Genomic DNA, 13,283 nt, shown 5'->3' with positions numbered 1-13,283 from the left:
TGACCCTTTCAAGAAAATCCTTTGCAGCAAAGACGGTAAATCTGGAGGCCATGGATGTCCCCATCACTGGTTTCCTCCAGTGTGAGGCTTTGCCGCCTTTACCGCAGTGACTTCAGTTCTCGCTTGTTTGTGGCTCTTTGTGCCTTCAGTTTTGTCTTCAGCCTGTGAAATGCGGCTCGTTGGGCTGAGCTCTGGTAAGACTCGGCCATTGCAGAATATTCCACTTTATTACTTGTGCAGGATGTTTTGGGTGATTGTCCATTTGTCCTATGAAACGTCGTCCAATCAGCCTTTCGGTGAATCAGAGAAGAAAGTACGGCGCTGTACACACAGGATTCTTCCGGCTGCTTCTGTCTTCAGTCACATCATCAATAACCACTAGTGACCGGGTGTCATAGGAAGCCATGGATGCCCGCACCATCACACCACCTCCACCATGTGTTACACAGGATGTGATGTGCGGAGGATCAGGAGCCGCTCCAAACCTTCTCCAGACTTTCTTCTTCCCATCATTTTAGTACAGGTTGATCTTAGTTTTGTTTTTTTAGATTTTTTTTGGCAACGTCTAATCTGTCCTTTCTGTTTTCAGGCTGATGAATGGTTTGCATCTTGTGCTGAACCCTCTGTATCTGCTCTCATGAAGTTTTCTCTATATGGTGGACTTATATACTGAGACACTGACTTCATGGAAAGTGTTCTTCACTCGGGTGGATGTTGTGAAGTAATTTTTCTTCATCATGGAAAGGATTCTGTGATCATTTACCACTGCTGCCTTCCGTGGACGTCCAGGCCTTTTTGAGTTTCCATGCTCACTAGAGCAATCTTTTTTTTTGGCAGAATGTACCAAACTGTTGATTTGGCCATTCCTAACATTTCTGCTATGTCTCTGATGGATTACTTATTTTTTTTCAGCCTAATGATGGTGTGTTTCTCTCCCATTGAGAGTTCCTTGTATCGCATGTTGTGGGTTAAACAGTTTCCAAACGCAAATGCCACATCTGGAATCAGCTTCAGACCTTTTACCTGCTTAATTGATGATGGATTAATGAGGGAGTAACCAATGCCGCCCATTAAAGAGCTTTTGAGATAGCTATTCAATTAACTTTGGTCCCTTTAAATATAGACAGCTACATATTAAAGGGCTGTAATTCCTAAACTCTTACTTCAAACAGGATGTTAATATCCTCAAATTAAGGACTCACATGAGCATATAAATCAGATGACTACTAAACAATGTTTTATCGGATTGTACTCGGCCCAATGTTATACTACGGGGTAATGCAGATCTGCACTTTTTTTCTCATGCTGATTCAGTATGAGAAAAAAAATCTCAGCATACTGAGAGTAGGTCCGCAAATCGGATCACACGCACTCATGCAAGTCTATGGGTGCAACTCTACGGGTACGTATAAAACATTGGATTGCACTCGGATTTCATCTGATTGCAGTCTGATTTACACGGAGGCAGACAATGGAGAAAACCGAGAAATAAGTTCTCCATTTTTGCCGCACCTGTGATACAATTCTTTCATGAGAGAGAATCGGATCACCCTAAAGTGACACTTGGCTCAAACTCTGATGAGAGTTTGAGTCGAGTGTAATTAGCATAATACAGCCGATTCTCCGGCATGAGAGAATCTATGTTTGTGTGACCCCGGCCTCAATCTGAGAGTCGGCACTTTAAGCTGATATCGATTATAGAACTGAATCTGGAATATGTTTTGGCGAACCGCTAAAATGCCAAAACTTTGTGTCACTGTCCAAAAATTTCTCGACCTAACTGAAGGCCCTTGTATCATAGGGCCGTGTATTATAGGTTCATACATCATTCAAGCTCCATGAATAATCCCAATCCCAAATCCAGGGGAACCAGATATAGCAAGATAAATGCCTAAGGGCCATGAAAGGGTATCAGTCCGGTACACAGTCCCCTGCTCCTTTACATATTGGTGCATTGGGAAAATAGAAACAAGTTGTCTGTATATGGTTGAAGTTAAGCTAGTGACATCAGAGGGCAAAGAGGGGCTTTAGCACTGGGGAATCAAAGCTACGTGAGGTAGGCAGCAGACCCAAGTCTAACGAAACCTATGCACATTAAGAATAGAGAAATTTATAGGATACAGATACGGAAAAGTCCACTATACCATGTCCACCACGTGTCTGCGGCTTTTATGCAGAACTATGTGTTACTATGTATATTTTTGCTTGCTTACTGATTGCATGTAATAAGGAGAGGACGCCTGGATTGTAGCATTACTGCTAGACCAGATGACACAGATTTTGTTTGTAGTCAGTGACTATGGAGATACACAGATCTCCATAGGAAGTGCAGACACAAAACAAAAAGGTTTGGGCCACAAATCGAATAGGCGATTTTCTAAAAAATACACAATGATTTTAGTGATTTTAATTTCCTCATGAGAGCCCCAGTTTACTGCAGAGGTGAGCTGTGAGCGGCCGCAGTGCATAAAGGGCACCTCTACTGAGCCCAATCAGTCAGCAGAGTTTAGGGAAATCAAAACCATATGCTGAGGCACAAGTAAATGCCGAAATACCAACTGTACCACCGAACAGGATACCTGCTGGCGGACATTGCTAAGAATAAGTAAAAAGAGGAGACACTGGCTGAGCCATAAAATAATAGAAATCTACAGTATAAATTTGTCTATTTGTTGATCATGTATGAACTTATTTTGCTTTATCAGAAAACTATAGGCAAATTTGACATACCGTATATAATCGTGAGAAAAGCATGAAAAGAAAAAAATCCTACTTACCGTCCCTGCGAGCCCTCACAGCATCTTGTTCCGGTTTTAGCAGCTCTTGTGGCCGAGCGATCAGGTGTCCCCACTCATTAAGGGAATTAATATTCACCTCTGTCCACACTTATGGGAGTGGACAGAGGTGAATATTCATAACTCCTAAGTAGTGAGCGACCGTGATAGCCCAGATGCTGCTGGAAGCCGGCAGGCTGCGGCTGACACTGTGCACACTACTGTATAAGAGAAATGAATATTAACTGCCAAGGCAGTGAATGTTCATTTATCTTTAACAGCGGGCACAGGCTTTAGCCGCAGTAGCCGGCTCGTACCTCCTATGACCCGCTGCTCCGCCTCCCCCACCGTCTTCTGGGACAATGACTCGAGTATAAGTCGGGGGGGGGGGGGGGGGGGGCGTTTTCAGCACAAAAAAAAGTGCTGAAAAACTTGGCTAATACATGAGTATATACGGTAATTTCACATAAAACCCCCAAAATTGTCTGGTCAAAGTTGTTGGTACGTATCCAAAATTGTGGGTAAACAACTTTGTTTCAGGTATGTGAAGTAACAGGTATGGGCAATGTGAAAATCACACCTGAAACCAGATAAAAGGGGGAGAAGTTGACTCCATCTTTGGATTGTGTGTCTGTGTGTGCCACACTAGCATGGAGAATAGAAAGAGGACAAGAGAACGGTCTGAGGACTTGTGAACCAAAATTGCTGCAAAATATCAACAATGTCTTGTAGATTGTGAGCCCTCGCGGGCAGGGTCCTCTCTCCTCCTGTACCAGTTGTGACTTGTATTGTTCAAGATTATTGTACCTGTTTTTATTATGTATATCCCTCCTCACATGTAAAGCGCCATGTAATAAATGGCGCTATAATAATAAATAATAATAATAATAATAATAATGTCAACGTTACAAGTTCAACTCCAGACATCTTGATGCTCCTTTGTCTACGGTGCGCAACATACCGTATTTTGTGGATTAAAACATGCCCGGATTATAAGACGCACCCCAAATTTTGAGGAGAAAAATAGGATTTTTTTTAAATGAAATGGTGGTGCTTCTTATAAGCCATGCATCTTATTGCTTACCGGGGGTGGTGGCTGCAGTGTAGCGGGGTCCCAGGGTTGCCGCTACAGGAGGCAAGAGTGGAGCGTTGCTGCTGGCCGCAGGCTGGGATGAGGGGATGTTCGGATGTGCGGTGCGCCGCTGCGGGTATTCGGTGCTGCAGGTGTCCGATGCTGCGGGGGCTCTGCCAACATCTTGTGAAAGCCCAGAACCCCGCAGTGACATGGTTTCCTAGATGGTGGACTGGACTCCGGGAAAATGGCTGCCGGCTGGGGCAGCGCAGGCGCAGATGGAGATCTTGGGAGATGAGATCTCGGATATCAGCATTGAGATCTCATCTCCTGAGATCTTGGATTGGTGCTGAGATCTCCATCTACGCATCTGCCGCCCCCCGGCCGGCAGCCATTTTCCTGGAGTTCAGTCCACAGCATAGGAAATCATGTCACTGCAGGGGCTCTGGGCTTTCACAAGTTGTCGGTAGAGCCCACCGCACCACAGGACACCCACAGCACCGAACACCTGCAGTGGCATGCTGCACCACACATCCGAACACCCCCTCATCCCAGCCTGCGGCAGGTAAGGTATATCGGCATTATAAGACGCACCCTCATTTTCCCAAAAACATTTTTGGGAAAAAAGTGCGTCTTATAATCCGAAAAATACGGTAATCAAGAAGTTTACAACCCATGACACTGTAGTTAATCTCCCTGGTTGTGGACGGCAGTGAAAAATTGATGAAAGTTTGCAACGCAGGAAAGCCTGGATGGTGGATAAGCAGCCCCAATCAAGGTCCAAACAAATCCAAGCTGTCCTGCAGGCTCAAGGGGCATCATGGGAATTAAATTAAACACTATGGCAGGAAACCCAGGAGTACCCATCTGCTGACACAGAGACATAAAAAAGATACACTGCAGTTTGACAAAATGTACGGGAGTAAGTCAAAATCCTTCTGGGAAAGCGTTTGTGGACAGATGAGACCAGATAGAGCTTTTTGGTAAAGCACATCATTCTACTGTTTATCGAAAGCAGAATGAGGCCTACAATAAAAGAACACAGTACCTACAGTCAAGTATGCTGAAGATTCAAAGATGTTTTGAGGTTGTTTTGCTGCCTCTGGCACTGGGTGCCTTGACTATATGAAAGGTATCATGATATCTGAACATTACCCTAGGAAGTTAAGTGGCAATGTAGTGCCCAGTGTCAGAAATCTGGGTTTGTGTCCTAAGTCATGGGTCTTCCAGCAGGACAATGACACAAACATACTTCAAGCCCCGAGAAATGGATGAAAACAAAGTGCTGGAGAGTACTGAAGAGGCAGCATGAGTCCGGATCTAAATCCCATTGATCACCTGTGGAGAGATCTTAAAATTGTTGTTAGGAGAAGACACCTTCACAAATGAGAAACCGGGAGCAGACCTTAAAGGGAATCTGTCTGTAGGATCGTCCTTTCTATGTCATCTATATGAGCATGTAGGTCATAGGAAGCTGAATAAAATGTCACCTTGATATCTGAGATCCGATGTTATATTCCAGAGAAATCCATGTTTTTTTGTTATATGTACATGAGCTCTTCCAGGCTATGGGACGGGCACTGATCTGCATGAGAATCTACCTCCAAGGCTTATTTTACCAATGTGATGCGTGATGGTTACCAGTGTGATGGTTACCAGTGTGTGATGATACCTGACATATCTGCAGTTTCCTCTCAGCTTCAGCTTCCATCTCTCAGACAAACAGGGTTGCAATATCTTTACAATTCAGCAGAGCTGAGAGAGCTGCAACAATGTGTTTGCAAGAAGACAAAGTTCAGTTTTACTGTTCTGTGTTAGTTACTTGTCACAAACTGGCAATGCCTCCTTTTATTTTGAATAGGCTACGGAGGTGGAGTCTCAGGGAGATCAGTGCCAGCTCCATAGCCTGGAACAGCTCATATACTGTACATATAAGAAAAACATGGATTTCTCTGGAATAAGACATCAGATCGCAGATAACAAGGTATCATTTTATTCAGTTTCCTATGACCTACATGCCCATATAGGCAGCTTAGGAGGGATGATCCTAGTGACAGATTCCCTTTAAGATATGTGATGCAGTGACCCCTGTTACAGGTAGGGAGCGCTGCATGGTCTCCCCAGAATAGACATGGAGGCGTATTGAGGCCATAGAAATGCATGGCATTCGCAGGCATAACTATGGTGATGAGACAAAGTCGGGCATTATTGTGAATGGCCGGTATGTGTGTTGCAGAGGAAGATACTCTGCACTGTCAGCCTGAAGTAAGGTTGTTCAGGGATCTGTAGTCCCACAAGTAATTGTGTTGTTTTAGAGGGAGGCTGGCAGGGCTAGTTCTGAGAGCTGGGCGGGTCAAACTAGCCACACACACACACCACCCATCTATGGGAGTGGTAACATTTTGATAAGGGTGTGGGTCACATGGTTCCATGCATGGTTCCTGTGTGTAGACCTGAATGCATCTTGGATGGAAGGTCCTGTGAGAGGAAAGGCCTGGGTGTTGGGAGGTCCAGAGTGGGGACCGGATCTCTGAAGAGCACCTGGTGAGGCCGTAATCCTGAGTGGCCTCTGTGTTGGGAGGTCCTGGGAGTAGGACTGGATCCCTGAAGTGCACGAGGTGAGGCCATGGATCTGCAGAGCCGGTGATGGCTACTTTGTGGGGGAAGCTACCGTTCTTCGGTGGGTCTGGAACCGACTAGTGTATGTCTGTCAGGCAAGTTGGTGATCCCCGTTAGGCAGCTTCTCCAGTGGATATAATGAACTGTTCAGAGTGTGGTCTCCTGCGGAAACTGGGCAGAGAAGTCTGGCGTATTTAGAGACTCCATATTAAAGCCAAGTACTAAGAACTTAACGGACTGAGGTTCAGCATGATTAGTGACCGCAACTTAATGTGAAGTCCTGATACAGTGTATAACGGATTGTTCGTGATACGGTTTATGACTCTTTAATAAACCACATAGACCGTTTAAGTGAAGAAGTGTTCCTGAGTACCTTGAATCCCGCTGCTAAGCGAGTATTCCCCTATACGTTAGTGAGCGCAATCTCACAGGTAGAATGAGCAGGACAGATCCCCTCTCAGATTACAAGATCCTAGAGTGACACTACTATATGAGATCTGCAGAACTAATAAGACCTGGATATCCTCGCTAATGAGGTAATGGACAGATAAATAAACACTGTGACCCTCTTGTGCCACCGCAAGTCTTCCCAGTCATTGTGAGCAATGTATCAGTGCAATGGACTTTTCCTAGCTGTATGTTAATTTATAAAACTGTCAGAAGTTTTGGCAAATTAACTATAGCAAACGAAATGGAGATTAGTTATAAGATCCCCTATTATAACGCACATCATGGACACAGAAGATTTTTATATAAAAATGATGGGACCCCCCAACCTGTCATCTGAAAATGTATTATTCTCATAACTGGATACGCAAGGACTCTCCATAGAGCGAAACGTTCAGCGGGATCAGGGTTAAATATCTGCAAAGGGGGTGGAGAAGGGAATCCCAGGCTGGAACTTGAGACTTCAGCTGAGAAAGAAGGTTTCAGACATAATGATGCAGCTCAGCACACAGAGTCTCAGGATGAGAATGTAACTCGCAGGCTGGGAGGAATGTCCACAGTAATTCCTATAGGGAGGACCTATAGCCATGCATGAGACTGTCACCTGCAGGGTAAGTGCACAGCCCAAATGGACATGTCCTGCATTTTGTACCGTGTGACTATAGCAGGGCTGCAGCCTCGGTGTATAAGGCGTGCAGCTGTGCCGCTGCAGCTGTCGCTGTATATGGAGCATTACCTGGAAAGGTGCTGCTGTGGCCGCGTATCACACACAGAAAAGCTGCATTATTACTAATTGATAGCTGCATTTATCTGTCGCCAAAATGAGCTTTCTGCCGAGTTTAACCTGTTGCTTACCGTACACCTGGGTGAGAGCCTGTGCCTTAGGGTTAGGGTTAACCCCCAGAGTATACAGTGTACCTATTATAGCATTCAGAAATCGCTGTGAAAATCTGCAAACTGTCATAGGAAACAAAGGGACGCCTCCTATAAGTGAAGAGGTCTGGTTTTGGGGAGAGGCCTCTTCTATGTACTTCAGACCATTGTTGCAGTGCTCAGTTCTGGTTTGGGTCTTGACAACTTTGTGATTGGAGATGACATGGGAGTTTTGCTATGGAGCAATGTTAATTAAAGCGGGGACATCTGCCTGGAATATGGTGTTAATATGGATTAAACAAAGGTGGAGTGAATGGTTTCTGCCCAGGAATGAATGGTGATACCGTACACTATATATAGTCACTATGATGCAATGACATACCAGGGAAAGTCAGAAACTGAATGAGGTGGCGGCCGTGAGCTAGAGATTGATCAGCGCGAGCTCTTCTACTGTCAAACTCCGGCCATGTGTTCAGAGCTCAGGAAATACCTGAGCCAATCGGATGACAGCATCAGGATCACTCAGATCCCAAAATTAGAAGATCTGCCATAAAGCAGGATGATCCATCATCCATCTTTACTGGAAAACATCTGTGAGAGTTGTGATCGCTTCCTTTTCTGCCTTTAATGGCTCTAATCTATCAGCTGTCGTCCTCGGTATTCGATACTCTATCAAGACTCCTGAATCATGACTATACACATTATATAATGTCCTTAGAAATGGATAATGAGAAATTTTGACAAAGTCCTTAATACGTCCACCTGCAGCCCAGTATCCACATCAGAACCATGTAGATCCCAAAAGTCTTATTACCTATATAACCGACTACAATCAGGACAGGTTTAGGTGTCTTCCTCCAAGTCTTAATTGCGAGCAACAACATAACGTTCTTTTTAGTAATCCGAATGGCCCTGGAATTACAAACAGACTGACAGTTTGTGAAATGAAGAAGCTTAACATCAGGGTGACAGCATCTGTCAAAAAAACCCCCCCAAAGCTGCAGATCTCTACATGTAGTCACCTAGGACGGCTATTGGCTGACAGTTTCCAGAGAGACCAGAACAACTAATGTGGGAGGAAAGGAACTTGGCAACGTTTAGATTCTCTTGTATAAAATAAAAGTTCTCAAACTATTCCGAAGTTAGATAAGTTGTTCTCAGAAATGTATGTGACGGCTCTGGAATAATTCCACGCAGACTGTATGGGCGGCCGGCAGAGAGAGCACTGATCAGATGCAGGGTCCTAACGGGCTTTATTATCGGGAGTTATGATCGGATGCAGGGTCCTAACAGGCTTTATTATCGGGAGTTATGATCGGGTGCAGGGTCCTAACGGGCTTTATTATCGGGAGTTATGATCGGATGCAGGGTCCTAACAGGCTTTATTATCAGGAGTTATGATCGGATGCAGGGTCCTAACAGGCTTTATTATCAGGTGTTATGATCGGATGCAGGGTCCTAACGGGCTTTATTATCAGGAGTTATGATCAGATGCAGGGTCCTAACAGGCTTTATTATCGGGAGTTATGATCGGATGCAGGGTCCTAACAGGCTTTATTATCAGGAGTTATGATCAGACGCAGGGTCCTAACATGCTTTATTATCGGGAGTTATGATCGGATGCAGGGTCCTAACAGGCTTTATTATCGGGAGTTATGATCGGACGCAGGGTCCTAACAGGCTTTATTATTATTATTATTATTATTTATTGTTATAGCGCCATTTATTCCATGGCGCTTTACATGTAAGGAGGGGTATACATAATAAAAACAAGTACAATAATCTTAAACAATACAAGTCATAACTGTTACAGGAGGAGAGAGGACCCTGCCCGCGAAGGCTCACAATCTACAAGGGATGGGTGAGAATACAGTAGGCGAGGATAGAGCTGGTCATGCAGCGGTTTGGTCGATCGGTGGTTACTGCAGGTTGTACGCTTGTCGGAAGAGGTGGGTCTTCAGGCTCTTTTTGAAGGTTTCGATGGTAGGCGAGAGTCTGATGTGTTGTGGTAGAGGGTTCCAGAGTAGGGGTGATACGCGAGAGAAATCTTGTATACGATTGTGGGAAGAGGAGATAAGAGGGGAGTAGAGAAGGAGATCTTGTGAGGATCGGAGGTTGCGTGTAGGAAAGTACCGGGGACAAGGTCATAGATGTAAGGAGGAGACAGGTTGTGGATGGCTTTGTACGTCATGGTTAGGGTTTTGTACTGGAGTCTCTGGGCAATGAGGAGCCAGTGAAGGGATTGACAGAGGGGAGAGGCCGAGGAATAGCGGGGGGACAGGTGGATTAGTCGGGCAGCAGAGTTTAGAAAAGATTGGAGAGGTGCGAGAGTGTTAGAGGGGAGGCCACAGAGCAGGAGGTTGCAGTAGTCAAGGCGAGAGATGATGAGGGCATGGACTAGGGTTTTTGCAGATTCTTGGTTACGGAATGTACGGATTCGTGAAATATTTTTGAGTTGAAGTCGGCAGGAAGTGGAAAGGGCTTGGATATGTGGTTTGAAGGAGAGATCAGCGTCCAGGATTACCCCGAGGCAGCGAGCTTGTGGGACTGGGGAGAGTGGGCAGCCATTTACTGTAATGGATAGGTTCATTGGGGGGGTCGTGTGAGATGGGGGAAAGATCATGAATTCTGTTTTGTCCATGTTAAGTTTCAGAAATCTAGCAGAGAAGAAGGATGAAATAGCGGATAGACATTGAGGGATTCTGGTTGGTAGGGAGGTGATATCTGGTCCAGAGATGTAGATCTGTGTGTCATTAGCATAGAGGTGATACTGAAAGCCATGAGATTCTATGAGCTGTCCCAGGCCAAAGGTGTAAATGGAGAAGAGCAGGGGCCCTAGGACTGAACCTTGTGGGACTCCGACAGATAGGGGGCGAGGTGAGGAGGTGGTGTGTGAGTGGGAGACGCTGAATGTCCGGTCTGTTAGGTATGATGAGATCCAGGATAGGGCCAAGTCTGTGATGCCAAGGGATGAGAGGGTCTGTAATAATAGGGAATGGTCCACTGTGTCAAAGGCAGCCGACAGGTCGAGGAGGAGGAGGACAGAGTAGTGTCGCTTGCTCTTGGCGGTTAAGAGTTATGATCGGATGCAGGGTCCTAACAGGCTTTATTATCGGGAGTTATGATCGGATGCAGGGTCCTAACAGTCTTTATTATCGGGAGTTATAACGACCATTTGGTTTCTACTTAGGGTTCACTTTGGATAATTTGCAGAATATATTATAGAATACTAATTTCCAAAAATATTAATGGAATCACTCGTTAATCAATCTGCTAGGTAAAACAATGACGGATTATATTCTCCAAGGGTTTCTTCAGCCAAATACAAATTGGGAGAAGCTCACCTATGGCGTAAAGCCAGGATTTCACATTGTGCCCCCCAGTCTCAGTCCTGCACCCCACCATTATGGCCCTGAATAAGAGGTGAGTCTCTGTAGATCAGGGTGTTACTTCGATGCTTGTAAAGCCTATATATATATAATCCGTATCCTGGCCGGTCTTCAGCTGAAATCCATCACCTGCTCCAATGAGGATATAACTACGGAATATCTGGAAAGGACAATGTATTTGTAATCGCCAACAACATTTCACCTTTTTTTTTGCTACTTTTCCCTATGATCTTATAAAGTTTTAATGGCTATTTACTATGAAATCATTCTGGACATAACACTGTAATGACTGGGAAGGAGTGAGTCTTTGGGAAACAAAAAGAGCGTATTAGAAGGTTATAGGCGACCTGTAATCCAACAAGTGCAGCTGAACAAGAGCCATAGATTCACAGAAGGACTCCCTGCGGTGCGGGGAACCTCGGCTTAGACTTCCCATATTATTCCCCAAAACAGCAGAAAAAGTGAGAGGAGCACAGGTGCAGGTATAAACGTTCCTCTTACACAATATTGGCAGAATTACACCCCGTATGTCTAATAATATACACACAGCTTGGCGGCTTCTACTTTTCATATTTTGTGTATTTTTTGCCACGAGCACGTCATATAAAAACACTTTTACGTGTAATGGTCACTTAAGGAATCAAGGCACTATATATATTGAGTAGATAGTAGTTGGTAAATTCCCAAAATAAATTCCATTCATCATTATTAATTTAATTTGCAAAAAAAAAAACAACTGTGGTACAGGCGACATAAGTGCCATGATTGGCAAAGGAAATTATGCAACTACATTACTATCAGGCTTAAAAGCAAAGTGGATCACTTAATAGACCTGTGATTACTGGATGCAGATTTCCTGACATTGCGGATCGCTCAATGTGAGGCCATGGGCTGCTCTCCTCTGGGCATTATTCGAGATAAATACAGAGCAATAATCATTGAGAAGCTGCAGGAGATAATAACATTAACAATAGATTTTCCCCAAACTGTCAGCAGACGTAAAGCCGCTTGTTCCCGATCTGTGCTCTGCTGACTGAAGCCTCAAAAGCTGCAGGGAATCTGATATTCTCCAGCAAGCAACCACTGAGGAGTTTAGCTCTGGACATAATTCTGTCCACGTGTCTGCAGAAATTAAAGAGTCGCTCCAGATTGGACTTACATAGAGTAACATCATCGACGTTCTCCAACGCTCTCCTATTGGCACATTGCCTCCATCACTTTCTTCAAGAACTAACCTACCTCTACAGAAGTCACTCCGCAGTAAATGGTCAACCTACAGACCATCACACACATATCATCTTATGTCAGCGGGATACTAGTTTCCTCCCAGCTGCCCTTCACCATCTGTAGATTCAGCTGATTTCAGCACAATCAGAAAAGCGCGTAATAAGCTCCGATATCTGAGATTCCTAATATAAGAATGTCATTTCTCCTGCTATGAGAATAGTGTGAGGTTTTCTGAATGTGCCGTTTAGCTGGTAACATTACTTCTGGATCAGCTTACTGAACTCTATATTGTGGGGCCATACATATTACCGCGAGGTTTGGCTTTGGGACAATTTTCACATTTCCTACTCTTGAATCTGGACCTTCTGCCAAACTACTCTGTCCTTCAGGGAGGCTTAGAAACAATGTCCATATTCAGTGAGGTCCAACTGGATTTATCTGTACGGTTTACGGAGACGACGTCCTAGGAAATGTATGAATTGTCATGTATGGATTCCCCGCTGCTACAATGTAACAATATAACATGCAGGTTCTTGTACTTTTTGCATTGCTCGGTGTGAGCGGTTCCTCATATTTTCGCTCTAAGTACTGACATAAGCTTCACCTGCAGATTATATGTTAATAAGGATCGCGCACAAACGTCAGGAATCTCGTTGCAAATATAATACTTCCACATTTTTTTTATTTCAGATAGTTCTTTTTCCTAAGCCGTTATTATTATAAAATCACAGAGCAGAAATGAAAATTCTTATATAAAAAACTGCTGCACAAAAATGCTGCCATCAGCTTCAGACAGAACCGACCTGAGGAGATCACAACATTATATTAATAATAGTAATAATTACAGCAGCGGATCAATATTCTGATCAGTTTTATATTGTC

The 13,283-nt window shown here is 44.4% G+C and overlaps 1 protein-coding gene across 2 annotated transcripts in view; it reads left to right on the top strand.

Moving 5' to 3' along the window:
• Nucleotides 1-7,391: 7,391 nt before the first annotated feature.
• Nucleotides 7,392-13,283, top strand: part of ZNF469 (zinc finger protein 469) — a 539,905-nt gene continuing 534,013 nt past the window's right edge. For both annotated transcript variants that reach the window (XR_013221708.1, XM_077288811.1), the window contains exon 1: nucleotides 7,392-7,523. The gene's annotated coding sequence lies outside the window, so the exon portion shown is untranslated. The remainder of the gene's footprint in view (nucleotides 7,524-13,283) is intronic.

This window comes from Ranitomeya variabilis, chromosome 2 (assembly GCF_051348905.1).
Source record: "Ranitomeya variabilis isolate aRanVar5 chromosome 2, aRanVar5.hap1, whole genome shotgun sequence".
NCBI classification, from domain to species: Eukaryota; Metazoa; Chordata; class Amphibia; order Anura; family Dendrobatidae; genus Ranitomeya; species Ranitomeya variabilis.
Note: the sequence above shows the minus strand (reverse complement) of the source record. Positions and strands in the feature narration are given on the sequence as shown.